General features: G+C 43.0%; 1 long non-coding RNA gene across 1 annotated transcript; it reads right to left on the bottom strand.

Annotated features, from left to right (window-relative positions):
• Nucleotides 1-460: 460 nt before the first annotated feature.
• Nucleotides 461-27,489, bottom strand: LOC135449571 (uncharacterized). Its single transcript, XR_010440767.1, has 3 exons — nucleotides 27,410-27,489; nucleotides 3,714-3,805; nucleotides 461-563 (listed from the first exon to the last, which is right to left on the bottom strand). It is a non-coding gene; the product is annotated as an uncharacterized LOC135449571 (long non-coding RNA).

The raw sequence follows: 27,489 nt of genomic DNA, 5'->3' as shown, positions 1-27,489 counted from the left end.
CCTGCAATAACCCTTACACCCTCATGCCTAAAAGAACTTGCAAATTTTAATTTCACAGAGTTCTATATTTCTGGCTGAAAATCCAGAAAATCACAAAAGAGAAGGAATTTACACAGATTTCCTCCAGAGGTAAACAGCACATGCTTGTATCACACAGAAATATTAAAAACTGACATTTCCAGGTGGGAAGTTAATTTCTGTCAATGAGAAGCACATTCCAGAATTCATGACAGCTTCTTCCTTTTTGTTGGATCTCTGTCCTTAACTGTGCTATCAACCTCAAGGAAATTGAAGTTACAGCTCTTCTGTTCATGTGGGAATATGAATTTCCAAATTCCAACCTTCCTCCCCAAAACAAACCCTCCCTCACTAGAGGTAAGATATTTTACTAGGAATGGCAGAAAGCCTCCAAGTCCACTGCCCTTGCTGATGAACCATTCCAAAGAACAAATTTTAGGGAATAAAAGAGCATTCCATAAGTCTGTCACTTACAGCTGGTCCCAGGGATTGCTGTTGTCTCTGTGTGTTATGATTTATTGTTTAATCACTCAGCACTGGCATTCCTGCAAGGCAGTAATGTTAAAGGGCACAGGTTAACTTGTACAGTGCTGCCAAACACTTTTTACACTGCTAAAACTTTTGTTAAATCTGTAAATCCTTTCCAGCTTGTAAATGTCAGGAATTCAGGACTCCTGTACTACAGCCTGGGAAAAGCATCAGCTGCATCCCCATGTGGCAAAATTAAAACTTTGTAATTCACTAGGTGATAGATAAAATACATCAACTATTAATCTTATTATATGCAACAGCTCAAAGTGATTTTATATTTTTTCTTAAAACCTGAACAGAGGCAATTTTGAGAAGAGAAAACCTGTACTGCAGAACTTTGAGTAATCAGTGTGGAACTCCTCTGGAGTTTATTGGTGTTTCACTGAGCTGGATGCAGCGAACAGAGAAGAAACACGTGAGCAACCTTGAAAATTGTCTGTGAATCTCCTCCTGGAGATTAAGGTCACACATAAAATTTAAGGACAACTGCATTAGCAGCTGCAAATAATAAGCCAGAGTCAATTTTAAAAGCCTTTCATTTTGAGTGTAGCAGCAGCCACAGGGTAGAGTTATGGCTGAGAGCACAGGAGCTGCCATTTCACACACACCCATCTCACAGGATGGGAAAAAAGTTCTGATGAAAGCAAGAAATTCTCAATCAGGGGAAGGTGGAAGAAGCCCCTTGCCATTGCTCAAGCCCTGCTGGGGAGAAGTGTGTTAAACTTACATTGATCAGAAGATGGGTGGATGACACAGAGCTTTTTTCTTTATAAACAAGCAGGTTGACACTCCTTGGTCACCTTCAAACCTTAAAATATCCTTCTGCCTCACAGTTTAAATACAGCTTCTCAACTGTTGCCATGACACAACACTTAGACTTGATCATCTTGTGTTTGCCTTGATCTAGTTTTGATCTCAGCCAAATGCTGTGACTCACAGGAAACCAGGGCAGAACACACAGGATGGGCTGCACAGAGCTCCAGCCAGGAAAAGGGATGGACATTCACCACCTGTCCAAGGCACAGCTAAACCCTCAGTGAGCCCCAGCAAAGGTATTTACACTTCTCAACCTTCCCAAAAGAAAAACAACAGAGCAGAAGCCTTGGCACTCACAGTGGATTCAATGCAGACAAGTTTTGCTGGCGAGTTCCACACTCCCTCCCTCTGTGTTAACCACAAGGAATGTGTTTTCAGCAAAAGAAACCTAGAAACTTTTCTTGATTATATAAGCAAAACTGTTACCCAAGTCTAAATACCATTACTCTAAATAAACAGTTGCCCATAATCAAGTCTCTGGCTAATTAATGAAGGCCCCGTGAATACTGAATTTATGCACTGATCAAGTGTCACAGCTTTGTACTGCTGCATTATTCCAGTTTTACAGGAAGATATTCCTACCTTGCTGGCTGTCTCCCAGCACATGTGACAAATTAGTTTGTCAGTGACATGTGTCAGAAAGCCCAGTTCTCACCAGACAGTGCCCAAAAGGTGTGACAGCACAGAAATAAATCTATATCACTCCTGCTGCTCAGAATGTATTGCATGGGCAGAGCCCTAAATGGTGTAAGTGAAACCAAACCCACTCTGCTTAATTAAATTTAAGGCAGAAATGCGTTTGGGATTGAGGAGGGTGTGGAAATGTAGGGCCTCCTGTAGCTGAGCAGCTCCTGCTGTGCTCCCTCAGGGCTGACACTCTTGATGCAGGTGTTAAGACTTGAGTCCAAAAAGCTCCTTCTTGCTCTTTCTTGGACTTTCTTGCTTTTCTTTCCTTTCTTGTTCCTGCTCCTGCTACTTAATCCAGGTAGAATTTGTCTTCACTGCCCATTTAGGAGCAGATCCTGCTAATGTGATGCAGTTTGGGCATTAAAAGCCCTCTCACTCCTAAAAACATCCCAGGTGGAGATCCTGAAAATCCCAACAGAGCCCTGGCTGTGCCACATTCTGGGATGAAACATCATTCCTTCATCTCAGCATCATGCATAACCTGGCTTTTCACACCTATCCAGTCTATTTTATATCTCTACTGTTTCATTTTATTTCCTCACCCACCACTGGATGACTTCTGTAAATGTGGTTTTGGGGTTTTTTTAACCATTCAATCAATATAAAGGAAACTATTCAACCAGTATAAATGAAATTCATTCAATCAACATAAACTCTTCTCTTGTTTTGTTCTCAGAGTGAAAAAGAGAATTGAAACCTGAGAATTTGAGCTCATAGTAAAAAACAAAAAAACTCCTATACCTACATGTTTTTGCTAGAGGTCAACTCTGCTTTTGCAAGCAGAAATTCTGTGTTCAAAGGTGTTTTTAGAAGGTGTTAAAAATGGTACTTTTGCATTTTTTAGCTTTTTTTTACACTACATTTTACTACAGAGCATAGTGCATGTGAGTGTTATCAATAACAACATAAGGAAGAGTTGGGAATTTTGAAGGTGAATGTAACAAATTAGTGTTTGAGAATATGAGAGGCAGTGATTAAACACTGAAGAAGTGAATGAAAAATGGGACAGCCATTCCTCTGCTTTCCAGTCTGCTTGGGTTTTAGTTTTTCCTCTCAGTTTGTAGCATTTTCTCCATTTCACCTACAGCATCCCAGTTTTTCTCCCTTCACTGCAACTATTTCAGCTTAGCAACCTCTGCCTTCCTGTCCCAGAGCACATTTTCACATTGATGCCTGACAAATGACAGTGTGCCATTGTTTCTGCTCCTTCCAAAATGTCACTTTTCTCTTTTCATTTTCCCTTTTAAGAAGGATTCCAGGTGTGCTCAGGGAGCACTGTGAACTCCTTACATTTACTCAGCAGAAGCAGTACCAGCACATCAACAGGGTGGGACACTACAGAATTCCTCATGCCAATGATTCAGAAAGATAAAAACAAACAAAACAAAACAAAAAAAAAAAAAAAAAAACAAAAAAAAAAAAAACCACTAAAACCCTCCCTTGTGTTTTCCTATGGGAAGGGAGTCAGAGGAGAGATTTAAACCAGGTGAGGTGGTGAAGCCAATCAGTGGAGATGAATTAAACAGCAGTAAATGATACAGTCCCCCAAGCATCCTGGAAAGGACTGGTTGGGTGAAGGGAAAATCCAATTCCACACCATGTCTGAGCCCCCAGCACCTTTGTTTTCCTTTCCACTCTTCCTCCCAGCAGATTTGGCTTACCTGGCTCAAAATTCAACACTTGTCATCCCAACAGTTATGGAATCCCATTCAGAGTTCCAGTTAATAGCCACAAAAAAATGCAACAGAAGGTGCTGTAAAAACAAATAAAAAGAATCGGGCTGGGGGGATTTTGAAAACAAAATCCATAGTTCTGACAAGTCTGTAAACAAATTAAAGGAGGAAAGAGAGGTATGTAGCAAAGAGACAATAAGTATGAATATTTTTAGTGCTCCCCATGTTCAAATTGGCCCCATCTTTTCCAATGTCAAGGCTGGATTACAATGGATTGCAGACATCAGAGACAGCTTTTAAAGGGGGACTATGAACTAGAGAGTGGATGACATGGAACAAGGATGTTGTAGCACAGAAATTCACACTCCCAAAGCAGCTACTTACAAAAAAAGACATGGAAGTGATGGTGTGAAATGTGTGGGGTGGGATCAGATGATTAAGGCAAACAGTATGGGCACAGTAAAAACTCAACAGTGATCTCAGGGTGGGACACTACAGAATTCCTCATGCCAGTGGCTCAGGCAAACAACAACAACAACCACCCAAAAAAACAAAAGAAAAATACCCCCAAAAAACCCCAAAAACCATGAAAAGCCAAACAAAAACAAAAAATTAAAAACCAAACAAACACCAAAAAAAGCCCCCAAAACCCCCTTGTGTTTTTCTATGGGAATGAAGTCAGAGGAGAGATTTAAACCAGGTGAGGTGGTGAAGCCAATGACAGGTGGTGCTGATAACTCTTATTGGGAGATAACTGATGATCTATTAGCTGCAATTTACATTTCTGAGGTAATTTCTTTCAAAGAGAACAAAATGTTCCAGAAGCAGAATAAATATTGTGAGCCACTCATTAGTGACACAAACTCAAACAGATGTCTTATCTCTAATTAACACATATCCTCTAAAACTATTCACATGTGCTCCTTCCTGGGATTGGTTTCAAGGAACAGGTGAATGATGTCTCAGATTAAACAGTTTCACATAAAATCCTTTTCCTTTCTGCACTCTCAGGCACACTCACCAGCTCCTCTTAGTTCTGCTCCTCTTTATACTGGCAAATCAATCAAAATCAATTAAATGCTTATAAAATCTTAACCTTGACACAAACATATTGAAGAACTTGACTAAAAGAGCCAATTTGCATAATTTTCGTCATAGAAATAAGTTAATAATAGCACAGAACAGAGAACTTTCCAATAAAGAAAGAAAAAATTGCTGTTACAGCTACTTCAGAATTTTCACTGTTACAGTATTTAAAACAATTTAAAGCTTTGTTATAAGGGTAATGCCTGAGTTGGACAGGTTTCAGTAAGTACCTAAAAGGTAATTTAATGGCAATATTTTAGGACAGGTCTCATTATTATACTGTGAAAAGGAGGTCAGGGTTCTCCACCAAGATCATCAATCAAGATAGCCAATTAAGAGATGCAAACTGAATATCTGATGTAATTTAAATTTGGTGACCTTAAACCACTAAACACTGTTAACTGAAAAGATGCTGCAGGGATAAGGGGCTTTGTAATGAGCCTCAGATTGACACTTTTATTTCAGCTATCTTTGCAGACTTTCCTGTGAGACAAGAGCATTTTCTTACATGGGCAGAAGCAAAAATCCATTCAAACTGTCCATTGCCCCAGTTCAGATTATTTCTCTTTTGCTGACTGGCTGGTTGGGTGAAAACAATCTCTTTTTATGTTTACCCAAGTCAGCCTTGTCCCCCTCTGCTTGGGATTTTCCCAGAAGCTGGAAAAAGGGAAACAACGTCCATATCTCTAAAAAGGATAGAAAGGGAAGCACTGCCCTGTCAGCCTCCTATTGTATTTGCTGGGAAATGCCCCAAACAAAGGCAGGAATGATGACTCTGACTCCATGTTCTCAGAAGGCTAATTTATTACTTTATAATACTATATTATAGTAAAGAATACTATACTATACTAAAGAATAGAAAAAAGACACTTACTAAATCTTAAAAAGATAATAATGAAAAGTTGTGTCCCTGCCCATGGCAGGGGGTTGGAGTGGAATGAGCTTTTAAGATCTCATCCAACCTAAACTCTCCTGGGATTCTGCTGATTCTCAAGGCACAAGTACTCTGCAAAGTGACCTGGCATGCACAGAAAGCCTCAGGCTGCCATATTTGCTCAGTGTAGAATGCCTAAATCCAGGGATTTGTGACCTACCCTGGCTGTGTTTTAAGAGTTCAGGCATAGGAGGAAGGGAAGAATTTTTGCTCCCACAGAAAAGCAGCACTAAGGTGTTTCCTGCTTTACTTCTTTCAGTTAGAACAGGTTTTAATCCAATGCTTTTTAATAAAAAGTGCCTTTCTTGGGTTTCTTCATGCTGTTCTAGTTGTCAACTTGATTCCTTCCTATATATAAATAATGTTTCCTATTTATCCTAAACAACAGCTCATTCTGCTCTCCAGCTTTGCAAGCTGTCACTAGCACAAAGCCCAGCCTCAGAGAGGTTTAAAATAAGGATCTGAGAGAGCTGCAGATGAGCCAAGATGCACCTCCCAAGGCTCTGCAGAACCCTCCAGGGAAAATTAACACTTCACTTGCAGGGAAAGCTTGGTGGAAAACCCTGCCACAGAGCAAAACCTTGTGGAATTCCATCCCACTTGCTGGGATTGAACTGAGAAATGCCAATGAATGGAAGAGGGGCACGTGGCTGAACAAGATTCCACCTGGTGGAAGGTTTTAATTAAACTTGCACTGATTAAATCAGACCTGGTAAAACAGTTTGGGGTTTTAAAATTAAATACGGGATCAACCACAGCAGTGACTGTTACAGACTTAAGGAGATAAGGATGACTTGGATGAGCTGGAATAGAGGAATTATTCTATGGAGGAATTATTCTAATTCTACTCAACATTTCACTGAGGGGGTTTTGCCATCTAGGGAATCCATGTTCCCAAGGCTACCTGGACACAATAAACACCTGATGCACACAAGCACAGCACCTGCCTAAGCATTGTGGACATCACAAAGCCCAGGCCCAAAAAACAAAGACATAGCCCAGAACAAACCTCTCAGGCCCCAAAAAAATCAGTTTCAGATGGATCAAAAGTATCTGGGAATATTTTATATTTTGCAAAAAAACAGAAAACTGAAATAAGCAAACTACTTTAGCTTTCCAATTTCAAGCATGTCCCCAAAAAATAGTTTCAGTTAGAAATTTTGAAATGGAAACTTATTTCATTTTTGAAGTCTAGTCATATCAAAAGCAACCCCACAAAAATAATTCTTCATGTTTTTTCTGTAGGAGAAGGGGAGGAGAAGAGAAACAAAGGCTGGGAAGTTGTTAGGAATATAAAATTCAGAGTTTATTTTTCTGGTGCAGTCAGCAATTTGAATAAAAATAGCCAACAAAAACCCCAAATCAATTATCTCAATTTGCAGTTTGATTTTTGATCACAGGCTCTGAGAGTAGAATTCAGATATTAAGTAGCAAAATAAAAGTTGCTAACTACCACTACACAGGACCTTGTCGTATAAGACAAGCACAAAGTTATTAAAATGTGAAAACAGCTACAGGAAGAGGCCAAGAGTTTATTCCCCTTCCCCACTTGCAATCCTTGTCACGTGGAAGGGTTGTTTTCATCCCATATTTCAGTTTTTGCTGCAGTGGAAGGGATCTGAATGTTAATCCCCACTTTGTGCCTGAACCACAGGGCTCTGTAGGGTTGTTGTGACCTTTTCAAAATTCTGCATTCACCCTTTCAGCTCCCCCATTAGAACCCACCAGCCACAGGTGAGGCAAGGGAATGGACAGCAAGGACTGGAAATGCACTCCAGGAAAATCTACTGAAGGAGGAATATCCAATCCATCCCTCTGATAAAGATGAAGACTGGAAAATGTCACTAAACTAATTCCTTCTCCTGAGGAAAAAAAATTGTGTCTAGTTAGATTCTTCTGCTTGTAACAAAGACCTGGATTGGATGCTCCAATGAAACCAGCAGAATTTACAGCCTTTGGAAAAGTCTGCTTGTAAATCAGCCAGGCTTAGGATGAATTTCAAGGATTTTAAGTTACTACTAAAGAAAAACAAAGCAAAGAAAAACAAAGAATCCCCAAGAAATGCATTTTTCCCTCCACCATACCCTTCCTCAATGACACAGAACAAAATATTCCTTAGGACAAAGAGTTTGGGGAATAATGTCCTAATCCAGGCCCTGCTCCCTGGGGCACCATTTTCTCTCTGTTTTATGGATATCTGTGAATTTCAGGTTCTCCTCTTTGCCTTGGCACAGTTTCAGATGCAAGGGTCCCCATTCCAACCACTCTCATCATGAGCAGAACCAAGGCAGAATCCCCCTTGTGCTGAAATGGGAATTAATCTATCCAAAAGGTGCAAGAATTTTGCATTTCCAAATCACTTCTTTACACTGCTTTTCTCTTTCCTGGGATTAGAGAAGGATGGGTGCTGTGGGGGTGATCAATTCCTGTAAGGATGCAACATGTAATCCTGGCTTGAGATCCCATTTTCTTTTTTAAAACCTGGCAAAACCCTTTTTAAAACCATGATGGAAATATTTTTTCATTAATGAAAGTGAGCCCAAGCACTAAAGTGCCAACAAAGTACAGATTTGCTTAGAGCAGCTCCCAAATTAATGAAGAAAATACCCATTTTCACTCATCTAAACATTACCATTTTTAATTTGCTGTACCTATTATAACTGCTTACAGTTAGAAGGTCAAGAATCTCAGTGTCATTATTAAGTCTAAGCCTGAAAACAAGGAGAGGTGAGCTTATTTCATTCTTTTTGCACACTCTTCAGTGCTTGATAAATTAATATTTTCCTTCTGAGCAGTAATTTCTGTGCAGACACAAAGCAGCCAGATGCCAGGCTGAGCCATTCCAGACCTGCACAAGCTGAAGTTGTGTGGTTATTACAGCTTTAGAACCAGGTGACCCAGAGCTGTCACTGACTGAAGATGTTCCTCTCAGAGGTGACACACGGCCTGTCTCCCCAGAGCAGGGCTTTGGGCCAGCAAGTGACAGCACTCAGCGAGCAAAACACCCTGCCCAGGTGTGTGGGAGGACAGGTGAAGTCTGTATTAGAGGGGCTGAACGAGCCAGCCAAATCTGTGCCAGAACCAGCAGGACAGATCATGAATCCTTAGGCTTTGCATTTGCTGCAGGCACACTTGGAATCTGACTCACCCGTTCCTGCCTGTGCTGAGCCCCGTGTGGGAAGCCATGGTTTCCTCAGAACACTCACAGCAGGCAGTGTTTATCCCCTTGCTCATCCCATCTCCACAAAACACATCCATGCTCACTGCCCACATCCCCCCCTGCTCTGTGCCCCAGGGTAAGGAGCTGAGGGACATCAATACCTGGGGGGAGTATTCTCCATTTTGCTAATTCTGTGTTAATTCTATTCTCTGTTAATCCACATCCTTCTCCCCTCCCAGGACAAGCCAAGAATCTGACATCAATGGGCTCCTTCCCCTCAAGCCTGCTCAGAAAATGAGCTGACCCCTCTGGACCTGCCCACTCTGCTTCTCCCCTTACACATCCAGGCCTGGCATGAGGAAAAGCAGTGATTCTGATCATTCATGCATCTTCTGAAATCATTAATACTATGCTTCACACTGGTCTAACTCAGCACAAGGGCCAAAGGATGCAGCCCAGCCCAGTGGATCCCACCCACAATTCTGTTACACAGCTTTATGAGTATTTTTAGTGCTTTAAACACAGGTTTTGATCTTTAGCTGGAGTAGCATGTCCAGCTAGACCATCTCTATCCTAAATTGACCCAAAAATACACTTCCTTTTGCTTGAGAAATGTTCTCAGCTCTTCATTTACACATTTCTAGTGAATTCTCACCCTCCCCTTCAAAATCTCATCCAGAGGCATTTTCCCTTTTTGTTAACAACATTACTATCTATTTACATCTTGTTTGCAGCCAATTTTCTGTTACAGGAGGTTTTAAAAAGCCTCCATTGCAGCCCTTATATTATCCAACCTTCCTGTGGTGTCCATCTCACTTTTCTTTCAAACTCTTACCCTCCATAGCTCAACAAGCAAGACTTGGAGTTTCAAAAATCTCAGGTGCTTCAGTCTGTGTCCACCCAGCCATTTCCATTTGCAATAGCAAGAGCTGAGTGTCCTAAGGAAAGGCCATCCTAAAAAAAGACCATCCTAATGAAAGGCCATCCTAATTACAGCAAATCAGACTGGAAAGGGGAAAAAAGCAAGCACACAGCCCTCACCACAGGATCCTCATTGCTCTTCCTGTTTTCTGAGAGCTCCAGTTGCTTTCCACCTCTCTCCTTGTTTTTCCATGCCTTTTCCACCCCTTTCACTTCAAAATACCAAGCTGAGCCCCTGTCTGTGGATGAAGTTTTTTACAGCTGAGCCTGTGGCTTTTCCCTGCAGAGGCAGTAATTTTAATTATCTGCCTCTTCTCACTGATTTGCAGAGCCTGTGACCATCACTAGGTCATAAGTGTCCAGAAATTTTCTCTACAGCACAGCACACATTTTCCCTGTGAGAATTTCGATTTTTTGGGAATATGTTTCTGTGTTCTCCTGCATGAGCCTGATGCAGCTCTGGCTGTGCTGGTGTTCAGTCAGTCAATACTGGAATCAATACAAATGTGACACTGTGGCAGGAAGAGCCAAGTGGCACGTGGAAATGGAATGAAGATCAGATTGGTCTCCTTCCTGAATGCAGGGCTTTGTAAAGCCTGTGAGGGATGGAACAGCACAGACTCACAGGGGGAAAAGTGCTCTGCTGCCTCCTCATCCTCAAGGCAGCTCACACAAACTGTGCCTGGGAAATAGAGGAAATGCCATTTAGAAACTGTACATACAGAACCAACCTGATTAGAAACACCATCCTGCTGGAATAGATGCACTTGCCATGTGCCAAAATCCCTGCAATAAAACCAGAGCCCTCTTCCAGCCTCAGGTAAGGGAGGAGTAACAACACACAGGAGCTGCCTTCAGAGACGACATTCCCTCAAATTTCACCCAAGACCAAAAGTTCCAGTGATACTGACTAAATTTTTTTCCACAATGACTATTTTTTTTCTTCTCCAACCCATATGGAAAAGAAATCCCACGGCAGACACAGAGATCCCACCTGAAGAAGAGGTCTGGTTACTGCGAGCATCGAAGAGGAATGATTCTAAAAATATGAAAACAGTTTAAATAATTCTCTTTTTTTTTCCCCTTCTCAAATATAGAACAATTTATTAATGTGACCTTATGTGCATTTAAGGATATAAACAGTTGGAAAAAAAAGAAAATATCATTTTCTAATTCCAAACCAAGACCTCCTGCAGCTCACCTCCATATGCACAGGAAAACAACACAGGCTTTCATGCTTTCCTGGCTGATGTTCATCACACCCATCCTTTGGCCCACTGGAGTTAGGGCAGAAAATACCAACTAAGAACTTTCCAGAAGACAGGTTCAGGAAGCTTTTTGTGCTCTACCACAAACTGTCATCATCCTATATAAACATAACAGTTAAGGTATAAAGCCCAGCCAAACCAGCCTCCAAAGACACTTTTTTTTCAGTGTCATTTTCACTCTTTCAAGAAACTTAATTGACTTTCCCAGACCAGTTTATTCTTTGCTATCAATTTTATACCATGCCAGGTATGACAGTTTGTTCAAAAAAGATAAATTGAGATGTCAACATATTTTCCATTTTCGAGAGTGTAAAATGTAAATATTTAATGAGCAGACTTAGAAACTCCTACATCAGTGCTTGATTTATTTGCTAATGTTGTCAATACATTTTCCTTATACTTTATATTCATTGTTGAGCATCCTCCCCCACTCTTTTCTTTCCAAATCTCTTCAACCTGCTAATGCCAAGACTGAGACACCTCAACTCTAAAGTCTCAGGCAATGGCCAAAAGCTTCATTTTTATCTTCCCAGCATAAAACATGCCTGGGGATGTCCTGGAGTACCACAACTGCCATGTGCACAGATGCAATAAAGCAGAAATTACCAAATGTAACAAAGTAAAAGAGAAGGGAATCTTCTAATTCTAATTTTAGCATTAGCACAGAGAAATTCCACCTTTTTCAGGGTCAGATCACCAGCTCAGCGCCAAATCTTCCAGGTTCATCTCAGTTACATAAACTCACATCTTCAAAATTTAGGTTAGGGATATTTTAGGACTCTTGGAAACAGGGTGCATGTTTGATATTCTAATCAGTTGGTTAATGGAAGCTATCTGTTCAAAATTTATTTGCTTAACTACACAAAATATTTAAACAAAGTATTTAGTTGCTTGCAACACCTTCTAAAGAGATGACACAATCTCCTTTTGAACTCTAAAACACAAAAAGAGAGCTATTGAAGCCAGCTCTCCATCAATTACTAGCTCAAAATTACTTCAGAAAGAATTTCTTCTCATCTCCAGCAGTATCTTTTATATAATCTTCTTTGTACAAGTTTAAATATATTTTAAGTGGCGCATCAGCAACTCCTACTTCCAACAACTCGGCTCACCAGGCAGAAAAATACCTTTGAGAGCTGAAAAGCTCCAGCATTTGCTAAGGTGGATGTGCATACACGTGAAGAACACTTCTGTAGGAGACATAAATATATATAATTATTTAATGAGTGATAGGACACACACCCACATGGATTCTAGAGGACAAAGCACTGGAAACTGGAGGCAGTGCACTGGAAAATGCTGCTGGCACCAAGGACACCTTTCCCCTGACTATCAGCATTGAGGAGAGACTCCAGGCACTCAGACATTATCCTAAAAGCCATTCCCAAGTGTCTACACCCAGACTCAGTTTCAATGCAATCCTTAGAGTGAAATCCTGGCACTGAAAGGTCAATGGAATCACTTCCCTTGGCTTCAGGAGTAGCAAAACCTCTTCCTACATCATTAATCCAGAGCATCACTCATACATTATCATCCTGATTCAGAACAACCTGTCAGGAAATGGGAACAAAGCCCATAAACACCTTTCATTGTTATTTCCATGTTCTTCTTTCCATGAATGATCCATGTGGCAGGAACACAGCATGTACAAAATGGGGGAGAAAAAAAGACAAAGAGAAAAGGGAGAAAGAAGCTTCACATTTGATATTTTACACTATTATGAGAGTGCTGAGTAAAGAAAATGATTAGGGGTATTCAACAAGCACTTATTTTAGAAGTTTTTGGATTGGCATGGAGACAGGAAATGGAAAACAGGCCCTCTCCAAATTTTAGACACTCAGGGTTCATTTTTTTTGAAGTGAGCTCTGAAGAGTATAAAGAATGTTTACAGAACATTCTTGTGCCATCACAAACAGACAAGGACACTCTTTCAGAGTCAGTCACTGGACTCATTAAACAACAAATTATCCCCATGGCCATCAGGCAGATGGTTTGGATGACCATCAGGAGGAAGCACCACAAGACTCCACAGAGCTGGAGCTGCTGTCTGACTTCACACAGCTGTCATTTCTGTGTTATCATCGGGGACTTGGGGCTGGAAAACCAAATGGACAGTGATAAAGTTTGAGGAGGGCACCCACAGGGGCGGAACAGCAAATACCAGTGGCTGGGAGAGGGTGCCCTGCATGGCCTGGTGAGCCGAGGACAGGAAACAGCAGTAGAATGATGCAGGCAAATATTAAGTCAAACAAAGATCAAAAAAGAAGGTCTGACATCCAGAAAGGAGGATTTTATCTGAAGAAGCTTTGATAACACCCTGAGAAGATCATTGCAAGGGTGTAAGATTTGTGTATTTATTTTCAGATAGGTAGTCCAAAAGAAAAGGCAACTTTGCTCAGCTGGACTCAATACTAATTTAAACACAATCTACCTTTGGATTCTTCAGTTTTTGTGGTTGCTTGATTTTTTTTTTTTAATATTAAGTTGATCTCAAAATGCAAATTACCTTTTAAAAGAAATCCCCGCCTTAAGCCTGGTCCTGTCACCTCTTTTTCACCTGCACTATTCACTAAACTTACCCTGTGTTTGCAGAGTTTTAGTGCCCTAAACTCTCTCCATTCCATTAATAATGTCCTCAGATGGAGAATACTGTCTGCTATTCATTCCCTTAGCTCATCAGTAAGAAGGGGAGCATATGGGGACCAAAACACAGGCCAAGGATGTAGAAAAGAGCCTTCAGAATTGACTCTTCATCCTGGAGGAGCAGCTGATGCAGCCTCATAAAACGTCTCCGAAGAGCAGACAGCAGCATTAATGTACCAGAACTGCTAAGGAGGGCTCTTCTCCCTCCCCAGCACACATCTGCTCAAGAACACACAGCAATCTCTGCCCTTGCACTTGAATTCATCACACAGGAGCTGAGGGTGGCTTGAGGTCTCCTTCTGCTTGTTCCTTTGGTTTGGTCTTGGCTGTGCTCTCCCATCTCTCCATGTCCCATTTCCCAGATGAGCAGAACCATTTTTTCCTCTCATCCCACATTGCTTTCACACAGAACCTGCTCTGTTACTGGATTATTGTATTTTCTCTTCCCCATGGAGCTGTTCCTTGTTCTTCAATGCAGTTCTTCCCTTAGGATGCTCCACACTGCTCTGTTGCAGACACCTTTTTACAAAAAATCCTTTCCTTAGGATTTTTCCTCCTGAGAAGCTGAGAAGCCTCAGGAACAAAAGGTAAACATTGATTATCTGCTGCTGTGGAATGCAACAGGTGCATCTGTGATTGGTCCCATGTGGTTGTTTCTAATTAATGGCCAATCACAGCCCAGCTGGCTCAGGCTCTCTGTCCAAGAGACAAACCTTTGTTATCATTGCTTTCTATTCTTAGCTTAGCTAGCTTCTGAGGAAATCCTTTCCTCTACTCTTTTAGTATATTTTCAATGTAATACATACCATAAAATAATAAATCAGCCTTCTGAAACATGGAGTCAACATTCTTGTCTCTTCCCTCATTCAAGAACCCCTGTGAACAGTCACACTGCTCCTCCTTTCTTGCAAAGCTCTTTTCCCTCTCAAATCACTTCATTTGCCTCTTCCTCACTCACCTCCCCTTCCTTCCTAAGGGCTCCTGCACTTGACAGGGAGGATGGATCAAAGAGCCCAGACAGAACCAGGATGTCCCTTCTGGCTCTCCTGCCAGGCTCCACCTTCACTGGTGCTCTCCAGAGGGCAAAAGTGCAAAACTGCCAAGCAATCTTTTGACTTCTGGATGCCTTCATAACCAAGAGGGTGTTTTGATACAGCTGAGATTCACATTTCAGGCATGCTGACAGCCCTTTCATTCCTCTAAGCCAGCACATCATTTCTGGATCATACACAAAGAGAAAAGGGGAAGAAAATGATGATTTTCATGAGTGAAACACAACTACTGGCACATGAAGTAATAAGTTTCTTTCTCATCCATTTATGAACTGGCACTGGTTCATGGCAAGAGAAATACAATCTGCAGGCAGGAAGATGAGGCATTGAAAGCATCAGTCCCAGCTTTGCCAGGAAAAGAGGAACAAAGGATAAAATCTTTGAGAGCAGAGAAGGAAGCTGCTTCCTTCCTCAGAGCCACTTCACCTGGAACAGCAGACATAACAGGTTTGCACAAAAGCCTCCTCCAGCTCCCCTCAGATCCTTCCTTGAGGATTGCTGTCCCTGGGCTGGAGGTTGCCAAGGATGAAGTAAAAGCAAGGTGCATTTTGAGCAGCAAGTCTGCCTGAGAGGGCCTGGTAGAGCAGAGGTGACAGACTGAAGCAAATCTTGGTAGAACCCAAATAATTTAATGAAGTTGCATTCATAGAATCATAGAGTTAGAAGGAACTTTTTAAGGCTCATGGGCAGGGACACCTTCCACTGTCCCAGGCTGCTCCAAGCCCCAAAGTCCAACCTGGCCTTGGGCACTGCCAGGGATCCAGGGACAGCTGCTCTGGGCACCCTGTGCCAGGGCCTGCCCACCCTGCCAGGGAACAATTCCTAATTCCCAATGTCCCATCCAAACCCACTCTTTGTCAGTAGGAGCCATTCCCCCTTGTCCTGCCACTCCATCCCTTGTCCAAAATCTCTCTCCATGTTTCCTGCAGCTCCTTCAGGGCACAGTTTGGTCACCCCAGAGCTTCTCCTGTCCAGGTGAGCCCCCCCAGCTGTGCCAGCCTTTCCTCCCAGCAGAGCTGCTCCATCCCTCTGCCCATGCTGGTGCCTCCCCTGGGCTCTCTGCAGCAGCTCCAGGTCCCTCCTGTGCTGGGGCAGCTCTGCAGGTGGGGTCTCACCTGAGCACAGGAGCAGAATCCCCTCCCTCAAATTGCTGCCCACACATAATTACAGAAAAATAAGAGAAAAAAGCTAAATTTTGAAATTCAGGGTATGTGTAGCAACTTGGAAGCAGAATGTGGGGTAGGAAAACCCTTTCTTTTTCTTACTCTCTCCAGCTCTGCTGCAGAAAAAAAACTTCAGAGCCGTTATTTTGTCTCACCAACAGCAAACAAATCATAGCTGTCACAAGCCTGAATCACCACAATCTGAATCAAAATCAACAATTAAACTCATTGCTTCCTGGTGATTCTGTTGGCCACTCTGTTTAAGCATCCAGAGACTTGAATGGAGTTGGAATGTGGCTGCACAAACACCCAGAGAACGTCTAAGCCCAGGAGCTGAAATAACCCCTTGGCTGGAAACAAGGACAAAATGAGTCTGGGGTGCTTTCAGTGGTTGCTTTTCACCATAGTGTTTTTTTGCAAAGAGTTGGAAAAAACAAAATCTGTTTTGTGAGGTGTTACAAGGTCCATACCAAGAAACCCTCTGGGCTACTTTCAACTCTTTGGGCATATTTGGAAATCTCAAGTTCAGCTGTGGTATTAATCCCCCCTCCTACACAGACAGACACAAACAAACCAAACTAAACCAAAACCCCTCAGTTCAAAAAGCATCAAATCTGGAAAGGATACAAAATGATGAAATTGGAAAAATCAACTAAAGGCAGCCTCAACATCTCATGGGAAACTGTAGCTCAGCTTAATAGGCTTTATTAATGATTTTTTTAGGAATTTAATATTAGGCTTTAAATTTTTAATTACAAGAAATATGGAGAAGTCAGATCTGAAGGTAATAAGAATTCACAGCCAGAAAGTATCCATTTTTCATTTCTTTTGGTAGTTTGTCTCTAAACTCCTCAAACTGTTGTGATTTGCCCACTGCTGACACACAGCTCCAGGACAAACACTCAGGTTTGTCATCTGGAAATCCTGTCAATAGCACAAGAAGTCCAATGATAGCCAGTCAATAGAAATCCTGCAAGAGTTTCAGGCATTTTCTGCGCATCATAAATGTCTTTGAAATGCTGCCTTGAAGGTTTGGCTTATTGAACACCACTTTTTAAGTGCTCTCTTCTGGTTTTAGCTTATCAAATTAGCTGCATTTGCTGTTTAAAAATGCCATCAGTATCACTTGAGTGTTGGAGGATCTGTGGCATCACAGAACTGTAGGGTTGGGAGAGACTTTGCAACAACATCTAACTCATTTTTCCAGCCAGGATAAGCTATCCTGCATTTTTCTGACTGATTCTGAAGGAACAGCAGCAATTCTGGAGAATCTAACCCCAGACAAAAATGAAAAATAGTGCAGTAGTTAATTTTCTTCACCATTACAATACTGCACTTGTCTCAGGACTTCCATTTCTAGACTGAAAGGTTTGCTGCTTTGTGGGTTTTTTCCATCTGAAAGAGAGAACCAGCTACCATGAAATTTCTTTCATATGGCCAGTGTCTTACCAAAACTCGTTATTTGTTATTTTCAGGCGCAAAGCACAATTCCTACTTTTTAACTGCTTGGCAGAGTTACAATTTTTGTCCTGTTCATGCAGGAGGTGCAGCCTCAGGTACAAAATCTGGGTGTGCTCTCCTCAAAGAGCTCCACCTCAGAGGAATACAGATTTAATATCACCTGGATCAAACTCCAGGAGCTGCAGCTGGCTGCATAAACTGCTCTCAAAGGCACTCCACTTTTGCCATCTGCATATTTATTAGCAATGCCATCATGCTTTATGCAAAAGGATTAATACAGACAGAGCACAGCCCAGGGAACAGATCTCCTAAAGGGATGTCATGTGTGCTTCAGCCACAGGTGTTGGAGCAGTCTGAACACAGAGGCTTTTAAACACACAGCACTTTTATCATCTGTGCTGTAATCACCTGAAAACTTACCCCCAATTCTGACAGTGTTTTTTCCCACAAAGCTTTTGATTGGTATTAATCATTTATCCTGCTGTTTCAATGGAGAATTCCAGCATTAAAGTGCTGGTACTTCCTACCCTGGCTGTCTGTCCCAGCAGTGAGCTGAAGCCCTGCTATAGCAGTGGAGTTCTGCATGCCAAACCAGAGCTCCCTGTGTGGAAACAGGAATATCCACGAGGTTCAGCACCAGGGACAGAGTTCCCTGTGTGGAAACAGGAATATCCATGAGGCTGAGCACCAGGGACAGAGTTCCCTGTGTGGAAACAGGAATATCCATGAGGCTGAGCACAAGGGACAGAGTTCCCTGTGTGGAAACAGGAATATCCACGAGGTTCAGCAGCAGGGACAGAGTTCCCTGTGTGGAAACAGGAATATCCGTGAGGTTCAGCAGCAGGGACAGAGTTCCCTATGTGAAACAGAATATCCACGAGGTTCAGCAGCAGGACAGAGTTCCCTGTGTGGAAACAGGAATATCCACGAGGTTCAGCAGCAGGGACAGAGTTCCCTGTGTGGAAACAGGAATATCCGTGAGGTTCAGCAGCAGGGACAGAGCTCCCTGTGTGGAAACAGGAATATCCATGAGGTTCAGCAGCAGGGGCAGAACCATCATAATGACACCTTATCTGAACACAGGTTGTAGAGTCACTCATGCAGGTTTCCCCATCAATGCATTAAATATTTTCAAAAAATACCTATTTGACAAAAGATGAAGTTAAATTCCCTGCCACACCCACACCTCTGCAGGCAGATCCAAAGGAATGTGCTGCTTTTGTTCCCCCATGTGATGAGTTGCCATGGCCAGAGCAGTCTCTGACAGACATTGCTGCTGTAACATCTCTCCAGCTCAACATTTTGCCTTTAATTCTTTCAAGGCCATTTCCTTTCTGACACAGGAACAGCAGACACTTGGGAATGCTGCAAGGCACTGGTTTGGCTTTCATCTGTCTGACACTGGCCAGGAGCACACCTGATGACAGCAGGGTTGTTGGTCAAGACAACCTGAAGGCCTTTTGAAAACAGTTCAAGTTCTCCAACATTGATTTTTAACTGGAAGAAGAGAAGAGCAATTGTTTCAAACTACTCAAGCTTGACACAAAGCCAGGGGTGGATTTGCTGGGGTCAGGGCAGCAGGATCAGGGCAGGAATGACAGGACCAGGAGCAGCAGCTCCTCGGTGGCCAGAGCTGGAGCAGGAGCAGCTGCTGGAGCAGCCCCAGCCCTGGATGCCCAAGGGCCCAGGACCAGAGCACACATCCCAGCAAACTGCTCCTCACACTGCAGAGCAAAGGCCCCTGAGGCTGCCCACAGGGGATTTGGATCAGGCATCAAACCACAGACTCACAGGACTGTTCAGTACCTTTAAAACCATCACGACCAACCATAAACTCAGCAGCACCATCCTGTTCACCATCAAACCACGTCCCCATATCATGATATTTTTGAACACTTCCAGTGTGACTCCACCACTGCCTCAGGCACTCAGTTCCAGTGCTTTGCAACCCCTTCCATGAAGGAATTTTCCTAATATCCAATCTAAATTTCCCCTGGCACAACCTGAGGCTGCTTCCCCTTGTTGTGTTGCTTGTTAAATACACCAAAATGAACTCTGAGGAAAAATAAAGAGAGTAATAAAAAGTAAACATTTGGGTTGAATGCACGAGTAATCCATTGTGGCATTTTATTGAAACTGCAAGAACATAAGAGAAAAAAGATCATATGTGGGCTAGTAGCAGAGTATTGCATAAAGGCTGACATTTCAGGAAAGAAACATGCTGAAAGTGAAGAAAAGTCTGTCTCTCCAGGGGAAAATACTCAGTCTGTGTTATTTCTGATACCATTGTCTGCTTGGGCTTTTAAGAAATGCATTTTCCTATGTTTATGAATTTTAAAGTTTGCAGTATTTAAGTATACAGAGAAGCATCTTGAAGTCCTGAGCCCTAAAAGCATAATTATTCTCTTGACTGAACAACTTGTGTGATTGTTACTGAGCTTCTAAAACCTCCCAGTCTCTCACCCATGGATTGTTGAAGGAAAAGTCAGCTGGTTTACAGTGGCTCATGGCCAAACGCCTCTTCCTTCACTCACATCCCCTCTCACTGCCCACACCCCTCCTCTTCTTCCCACCACCACCATCTTCCTCTTGTCCTCAGCAAAACACATTGCTACACACTCTCCCTTGACATGAAGGAAAATTGGCTTTCTTTTGGTTGGATTTTTTTTAATACCCTTGTCAAAGACAGAGCAACACAATTCCAGTGGCTGCATGACATTAGTTAATCCCATCACCTAATTAGACTCAACTGTAATATGAAAGAACAGAGTTTATTCATTAATCTTCCCATTCCCTAGACAAGCAAAAAATCTGAAATCAATACCAATGGTGAAAAGCTTTGTGTAGAATACTAAAAATATCAAGGTATGCCAATATTTTTTGATGTACCTGTACAAATTAGAGCCAAAATAGTTGGCTGTGCCCCATATTCATGTGTGACCAGGCAGCTGATTTTTCATCAAGCAAAAGATTTCTACTTCTACATCATTAAAATGCAGATGTTAAATAGCAGACAGTGGGATCTTTGTCAGAGTCCTTGTTATAGCATTTTTTTAAACATTTATCTCATGGTTTATGCAAATAGCCAAGCACACACATGTCATTCCAAAAGCTTGTCTTGAGTGTAGGTGTGTTTGGGTTGAGTTAGATTCAGCAGATCAAAATTAAGAAAAACATCTCCAGTGACATTCTTCACAGGAGCACAGAACAGGAATGGGCACAGAGCATCAAAGACAGAAAGAAGGATCCTGGAATTAAACTTTAAACCACAAAGACAGAAAGAAAGATCCTGGAATCATACCTTTAACGACAAAGACAGAAAGAAAAACCTGGTGTTGCCATCTTATTGTAAAAGTTCCATACCTCCTTGATGATTTCTCATGGCCAGCTCCTCACAGCACTGACTCTTTCTTCCTAGCACAGCCAACAAACTCAATCTCTCTCCTCACCTACTCCTTTGTAGCACTCTACTTCTTATAGGACACAGCTGTGGCCTATTAAGAGTAGGCCTGTTCCTAATCTTTGGTGATTAGTGCAGCTGCAACTCCTCTGAGATGAGATTACTTCTGCACTATTTTCTTACATTCTATCCCCCCACATCCTGGAATTAAACTTTTAACCACAAAGCCAGAAAGTCCTAAACCAGGTATGCTGGGGAGACTTTGGGATTTCTGCCTTCCTCTCAGGAATAAAATCAGCTGAGCAGATCTGGCATGGAGATGACTCAGAAAACCTCTTGGTGGTTTTCTGCTCTTCTACAACTGCACAAATGTCTTCATCAAAAGGGGTGTGAAGGAGCAGTGCTTGCAAGACAAGCAGCCTGCCAGGGATCGAAGCTTCTAGGATCCATAGCAACACAGAAGGTTTTTTTTTTTTTTTTCATTTCTACCCCTTCCTTTTCATTCCTCAGAGTTTTCCACCTCTACAGGACAGCGTCTCACAGCTCAGTATAAAAATTATACAAGACCAAAGGCGTTTCACGAGGCTCTGTGTGTTTGTGACACGGCCTCTGTCGTGCTGTTTTCCAAAGATACAGCCAGTTTTCAGAGGAGTACTTGGAAGAAAGGCAGTTTTTGTTAATATAATTTCACGGCAAAGATGCCTTCTCATGTTTATACATTAAATCAAGAAAACGACAGCTACATATGGCATTCAAGAGAACTGAACAAATTAAATTTCTTGTTTTGACATATTTTTGGTGTGGAAAGAAGGAACTGGTATCTTCACAGGAAACAATCTAAAGTCAAGAGCTACCCACCACTAAGAATTCAATCCTATTATCTTTGCATTCCCTGTGCCTCTTTTGAAGCTTCCATTCACCTTTGAAATTCCTATATCAAAACAAAGTTTTTCTCTTAAAAGACCTCCAATTATTCTGAAACTTAGTTAAGAGAATCAGCCCCTCCTTCCATCAGCCCAGCACAGAGTACAGTGCAATACAGTGGCACAGCAGGAGTTTAAGGGTTGCTGGAACAAAATTACTGTTCTAATGATGATTACTTTGCTGTTATGCCTGTTACAAAAGGAGAATTTGGAGAGGCTGTTGATCCTTGAAATTTGTTCTTTCACTGTCATCGGAGGCACCACAAAGATTTCTGGGTGTGGGGTCATTTTTCACTGTTACTCAGAAACAAAACTCATGGCTGAGTTAAATGTACAAGAAAAAAAGGCAGTTAGGAACCTCAGTATGCCATGATGTCTGAGAGGGCACAGAGAGATGTGGATATTCAGGATCAAGTGCTTCTCAAAACCCTCACCTTCAAAACCAAAACAACCTCAAACTTCTGCCTAAGACTTCAAGTATTGGAGCTAAATTAAAAGCAAAAACGTGGAGTGCTGTGCCTTGTCACAAAGGAATAACAAACAGCTTGTTTACACCTCCAGCCTGTGGGACAGGGCTTCTGCTCTCTCCAGAACTCTTCTTCCTCCCCTCCAGGCTGTGCTCTGCTCCCCATCCCTCTGTGCTGGAGCACTGATGCTCCAAGCTGCACATCAGCACGTTCCAAGCCTTGCTGCACCCTGCCACTGCTGCTGGCACTGCCTGGACATTCCCAAATGCTCTTTGCTGTGGCCATCTCATGCTGGAAACAATTCCTCTCATACTCAGACCTTTTGTTTTTACTGCTGGACGCAGATGGTGTTTGTGGCCCAGCCCAAGGAGAGGTCCCAGGTGGGAATTCCCATTGCCACACGTCACCAAAGCTGTGGTGATCCCAGCGCCTGGAGCTGACCCCTGCTCAAGCATTTTGGCCCAGCTGAACATTCCCTCTGAGTCTGCTGTGCAGCTCCCTGCCCCAGGGGATGTCACATCCCATGGATTTGACAGGTCAGATGAAAGGAGGGAGGGCCCTGCTCTCTGAGAAACTTCTGGGCCTGCACAAATAAGAAAAAGAAGCCACCAGAAAAGGACAAAACCAGTTCCAGCTAAAGAGCCAGGGATTCCTAATTGGATCTCCACCTGCATTTAACCTGGGGCTGACCAAGCAGCTTTTTGTGGTTTTGTCTGGATATCTGAGCAGTTGGGAAAGAAGGGTGTGGGGGGAAATCACATTTTCTGCTTCATCCAGAAACGTTGTCTTAGGCCATTACTTATTAACTTAATATGGAGACAACTCCTCTAAGCAGGGGTGGGGATGCAACAAGTAATTAGATGACCAACCCTAGCCAGAACAGGAGATTTTTCATGGCTAAAAGGGCTGGACCATCCCTGGGTTTGACTCTGCGGGCAGTGCTGGTGCTGGGCCAGAATCTCATCTCCAGGGCAAGGGGAAACAATGGGCATGCTGAGACCAGCAGAGTCTTACTGGGAAGGACCACACTCTTCCACCTAAGCATTCATGATGAGATTTCACGCTGGTTTCTGGGCTCCTGGTCTCACACATGTCTGAGAAAGGCCACGGGACTGTTCTCACTGATGCAAACAAGCTGGCTGCTACTCCAGAGCCCCTAGAGGTGTTGCCTCTGCCTTGAAGTGCTATTTCAGTCTTGCCACAGCATCCAGATGGCCCTTATGGCACGGCAGGAGTGTGCCACTCACCTTCCAGCTCCTGCAGGCTGCTGATATCCCAGGCAGAGTGTGAGGAAAGAGGAAGGCACCAGTTTTACCTTGACAGAAAGCAGACTGTGTTTCTGCCCTGGGCAGGGAGAGGTGTGGGATAACCCCAGCACACCCCAGCAGGGCTGCAGGAGAGGCTGGGCAGAGGCAGAGGCTGCAGCCAAGCCTGCCACGGGCAGTGGGAGCAGGCAGGAGCTCACCTGGGCTCAAACACAGAGCAGGAGCTGGGACTTTGGAGGGGTTCCAGTCTCACCTGGAGGAAGAGGAGGAGGAAGGACACTCCTTCAGGAGTCAGCTGCTGGTTAATTAGAGGAGACAAGTGCCAGCCCTGCTGCTGTAATGAGGAGAGGCATCTTGGAGCACTTTGCTCACACACTTGACACTTCCCATGGTTCTTCACCTGACAGGCCACAGGCTCTCTCCCTTTGCAGAGCAAACATCAATACAGATTAACACCTCCCAAAGCTGTCAGGCACCAATACCAGATACAGTGTCCTCCCTCCTGACCTCTGTGAGAAACAAGCTTCTAAAACATCTTATCTTGGTGAAATTTAAGAGGAGATAGAAATTAAAGCTATAAATACAGCTGCTAAGTACAAACACAAAAAGGAAAAGTGTGAAAAACCTTAATGCTGATATAAGCTAAGGCAAAAATGAAGAAAGGAAATATTTAAAAACAGAGAAGGGTGGAAAGGGCAACTGTTGAATCCTGAAGCATAAAACATGATAAGGATTTTTCAAACAAACTTAATATAAAGAAAATTTTCCAGATTGAAGTGGAAGCTCTTGCCTGTAGAACCGTGTGTCTACAGTCAGATACTTTGAGAATCTTTTTTTTTTCTGAAACTAAAAGATCAAAAGATAATTAATACTCTATTGTGGAAGACAGAAGGTACACTTCAAAAACAACCTCTTCTCCTTGCCTCCATCAGCTGCCTTCCTGGAGTGCTCCATTTGCCTTTAAGTGGACTCTTAGAGAATCCTATTGAAGACTTAAGAGCCCTCAGTAGCACTTTCTCATCTTCTTACCCTTCTGCCGGCTTTAGGCATCTGCAGCAGTCACATGCTGGAACTAAAATGTCATTTCTGTCATCTCCCTGCTCCTCCTCCTCCTCTGCACTCCTGGCTCCTCCTGGCACAGCATTGGACTGCTGGGATTCACCACCCAAAGGGGCAGAGGGTTTGATTCTTTTTAATTCTACAAATTCTACACAACAAACAAATCAACCAAGACCTTCTCACTCCTTCCAGCCACCTCTTTCCCTCCCCACTGTTGTGCTCACAAAGAGCAGGGAAGGGAAATACTGAGATGGGGAGGTAAGGCAGGGACAGGATGACTGGGGGAAAAGCACCAGGTTCATTCTACATTGGTGAAGTGACAGGGCCATAAGGAAGTTTAGGAAAGAGCTCCTGGACTCATCCCTTCTTGCTCCCTGGACCATCCCTGCTGCTCCTGCAGCATCCCTATTGCTCCTGGGCCATCCCTACTGCTTCAGGACTCAGCCCTGCAGAAGGGAGCAGCTTTTCAGGAGGTTCTATATTTCCCCTGTCTGTTTATATGATATTTATGAATTTGGCCTAAAAGGAACCATTCCATTACCCAATCCCTGGCTGCAAAAATGGCCACAGGTGCTGAGGGCAGCGCTGGGCTCTGTGAAGCTCAGCTCAGGAGAAGGGCACACAGTTCTTTCAGGCATTGACTGTTCCACTTACAGCACTGATTGGCTGTTAATCTTAAAAGCAATTCATCTTTCTCATGCTTATTGATTAACAAAATATAGAGTCCCTGACAGAGACATTGATGCTGACCTTGGGAATTGCTTTGTGCTTGCCAAAAAGGGCAAGGTAAGCCCCAATCCCCACAGCTGTCCTGCCAGGAAGCCTCACTTGACTGCCATGCCTCAATTTTTGGATTTGGAAGAAGAATTTGTGTGGCTGACACAGCACAGCACAGCCAGAGCAGCTACAGCCCCTTACTCTATTTCCAGGTGAGTATTCCTGGGTACCACCTTGAAATAAATGGAGTTTCCTGCTGTGTCAGAGATGCTTATCTCTAAGGAATGTTGCATTTATTGGAAAAGCTGAGTGAAAGGAGCTCTCATGAATCTGAGAGTGGAGATTAGACTTGTTGCCTTTAGATTAAACCTCTCCTAATTAACCTTCCAATTAACCTCACATCACTCCTTTGAACAAGACCATAAATACAAATGTTACTACATCCCCTTTTATCAGAGAAGAGTGTTTGCTAGATGGAATAATGATAGATGGCCATAATCTACTGAGAATTATATTAGCAAGAGTTTCAAGCTCTGCTCTCAGTGCCCAGGAAGAGCAGAGAGGGCATAGCTGCTCTGACAAGCACAAAAAAAGCACCAAATTTTCTCCTCAAAGCTTTGCAAACAAGCACAAAAACCCCACAAAATTTTCTCCTCAAAGTTTTGCAAAGTGAACTCTGAGATGCAGAATCACTTGAAAATACTGGCCACATTTGCCAGGTTAAAAGAAAACCTGAGTTGAAAAACTGTGCTGTGGAGAAATTAAGGAAACCAAACAAAACCTAACCAACCCAGGATCCATCAGACAGGAATCAATGAATCTGCAACAACAAGGCAATGCTCCAAAGGAAATCAGCCTCTCCCTCATGCGAGGAGGAGGAGTTCTGCTCCAGGGGACACTTTTTTAAGTGATTCCCAATATGCTGAAACATGCTTTTCTCCTTACCCAGAGCAGCCCCTACCTTTTTGCTTTCTCAAAGACTCTTTTTTCCCTGTGTGAAAAGTTCTTTCTGTTAGAGACAATGTTCTGCTGAATGTGCAGGTGGTGAGAATGGATATTGTTGAAAAAATGGAAGTAACTCCATGTGAACTTTCAGTCTACGAAATTTAACTTTTTCAGTACCAGTTTTCCCTGCACTCACTGTTTGGGCTGGGTATCAGTGCCTTTGTATTTAAAAGATTTCACTGCTACCTCTCCTTGCTGAGGAGATTTTCTGTTGTGGATTCCATTGCTTCTTTTCTGCTAAAGTCAGGATAAAATCATGAGATGGTATTTCTTGCTGGGACTCAGATGTTTGTTAGCTCTTATCTATGTTACAGTCTCACAAACTGTAGCACTTCTACAGCACTTCCCTCTAACAAACTAAAAATGCAGCTCCATCTCTGTCTCTACAAAGTCTCTTAAGGATAAACTGTCCAATGAAGAAATGACACCTAAATTATTTTTACTTTTAACCCAATATCCAACCACCCATGGCCTGCAATGTGGACTTTTTAATCCAATTACACAAAATCACCCAATCCCATGGGGAAGAAGGTGAAGAAGAAGGTGAAGACGGACCAGCCTCTGCCCTGAAACCTCCATCTTGTTTATATATATTGCTATATTCTAAAACCTTTAAGTTTTCCACCATGTGATATTACACATTTCTATTTAAACTCCACACCCACAATCCCAGATTATGGCAAGAATTGAATTCTACCATTCATTCAGATAGAATTGAATTCTATTATTCCATTTTGGAGGCCTTCTCCACAGCCTCAGGTCAAATGCAGTGTTCTCTTGGGGGTCAGTGCCTGGCAGCACAGAAAGTCTGAAATTCTCATTAACCAGGGTTCCAAAATCCTGTGTCACTGGTTGCCTCTGGGCAGCTCTCCTGTGCTCATGGTACTCAGCCAGTGGCCAGCCTTCAGCCCCACGCCATCCCTGAGGGACAATCAGGACAGTGACCAGGGTGCCACCCAACCCAAGCAAACCCCAAAAGCCTTCAGTGAGCTCCTCCATCCCCTGAGAATTCCCATTCCTCTGCTGGGCATGAGGGAAACACAGAAAAACCTTCTGTGCCACATTCCTAAGGCAACACCCCCTTGCCAATTTTAGTGGCCAAACCAAGAGCCCATCCTCAGCTCTGTGCTCTCATCCAAGGCTGTTTGTGTTGTCAGTACCTTTCTCCAGCAGGACACAGGTCAGGCTGCCTCAGCTCTCCTCTCAGAGATATCCCAGTGATGCCTTGGAAGGCTGCCCT

Source organism: Zonotrichia leucophrys, chromosome 6 (genome assembly GCF_028769735.1).
Source record: "Zonotrichia leucophrys gambelii isolate GWCS_2022_RI chromosome 6, RI_Zleu_2.0, whole genome shotgun sequence".
NCBI lineage: Eukaryota > Metazoa > Chordata > Aves > Passeriformes > Passerellidae > Zonotrichia > Zonotrichia leucophrys.
The sequence above is the reverse complement of the archived record's forward strand: the minus strand, read 5'-3'. Positions and strand labels throughout refer to the sequence as shown.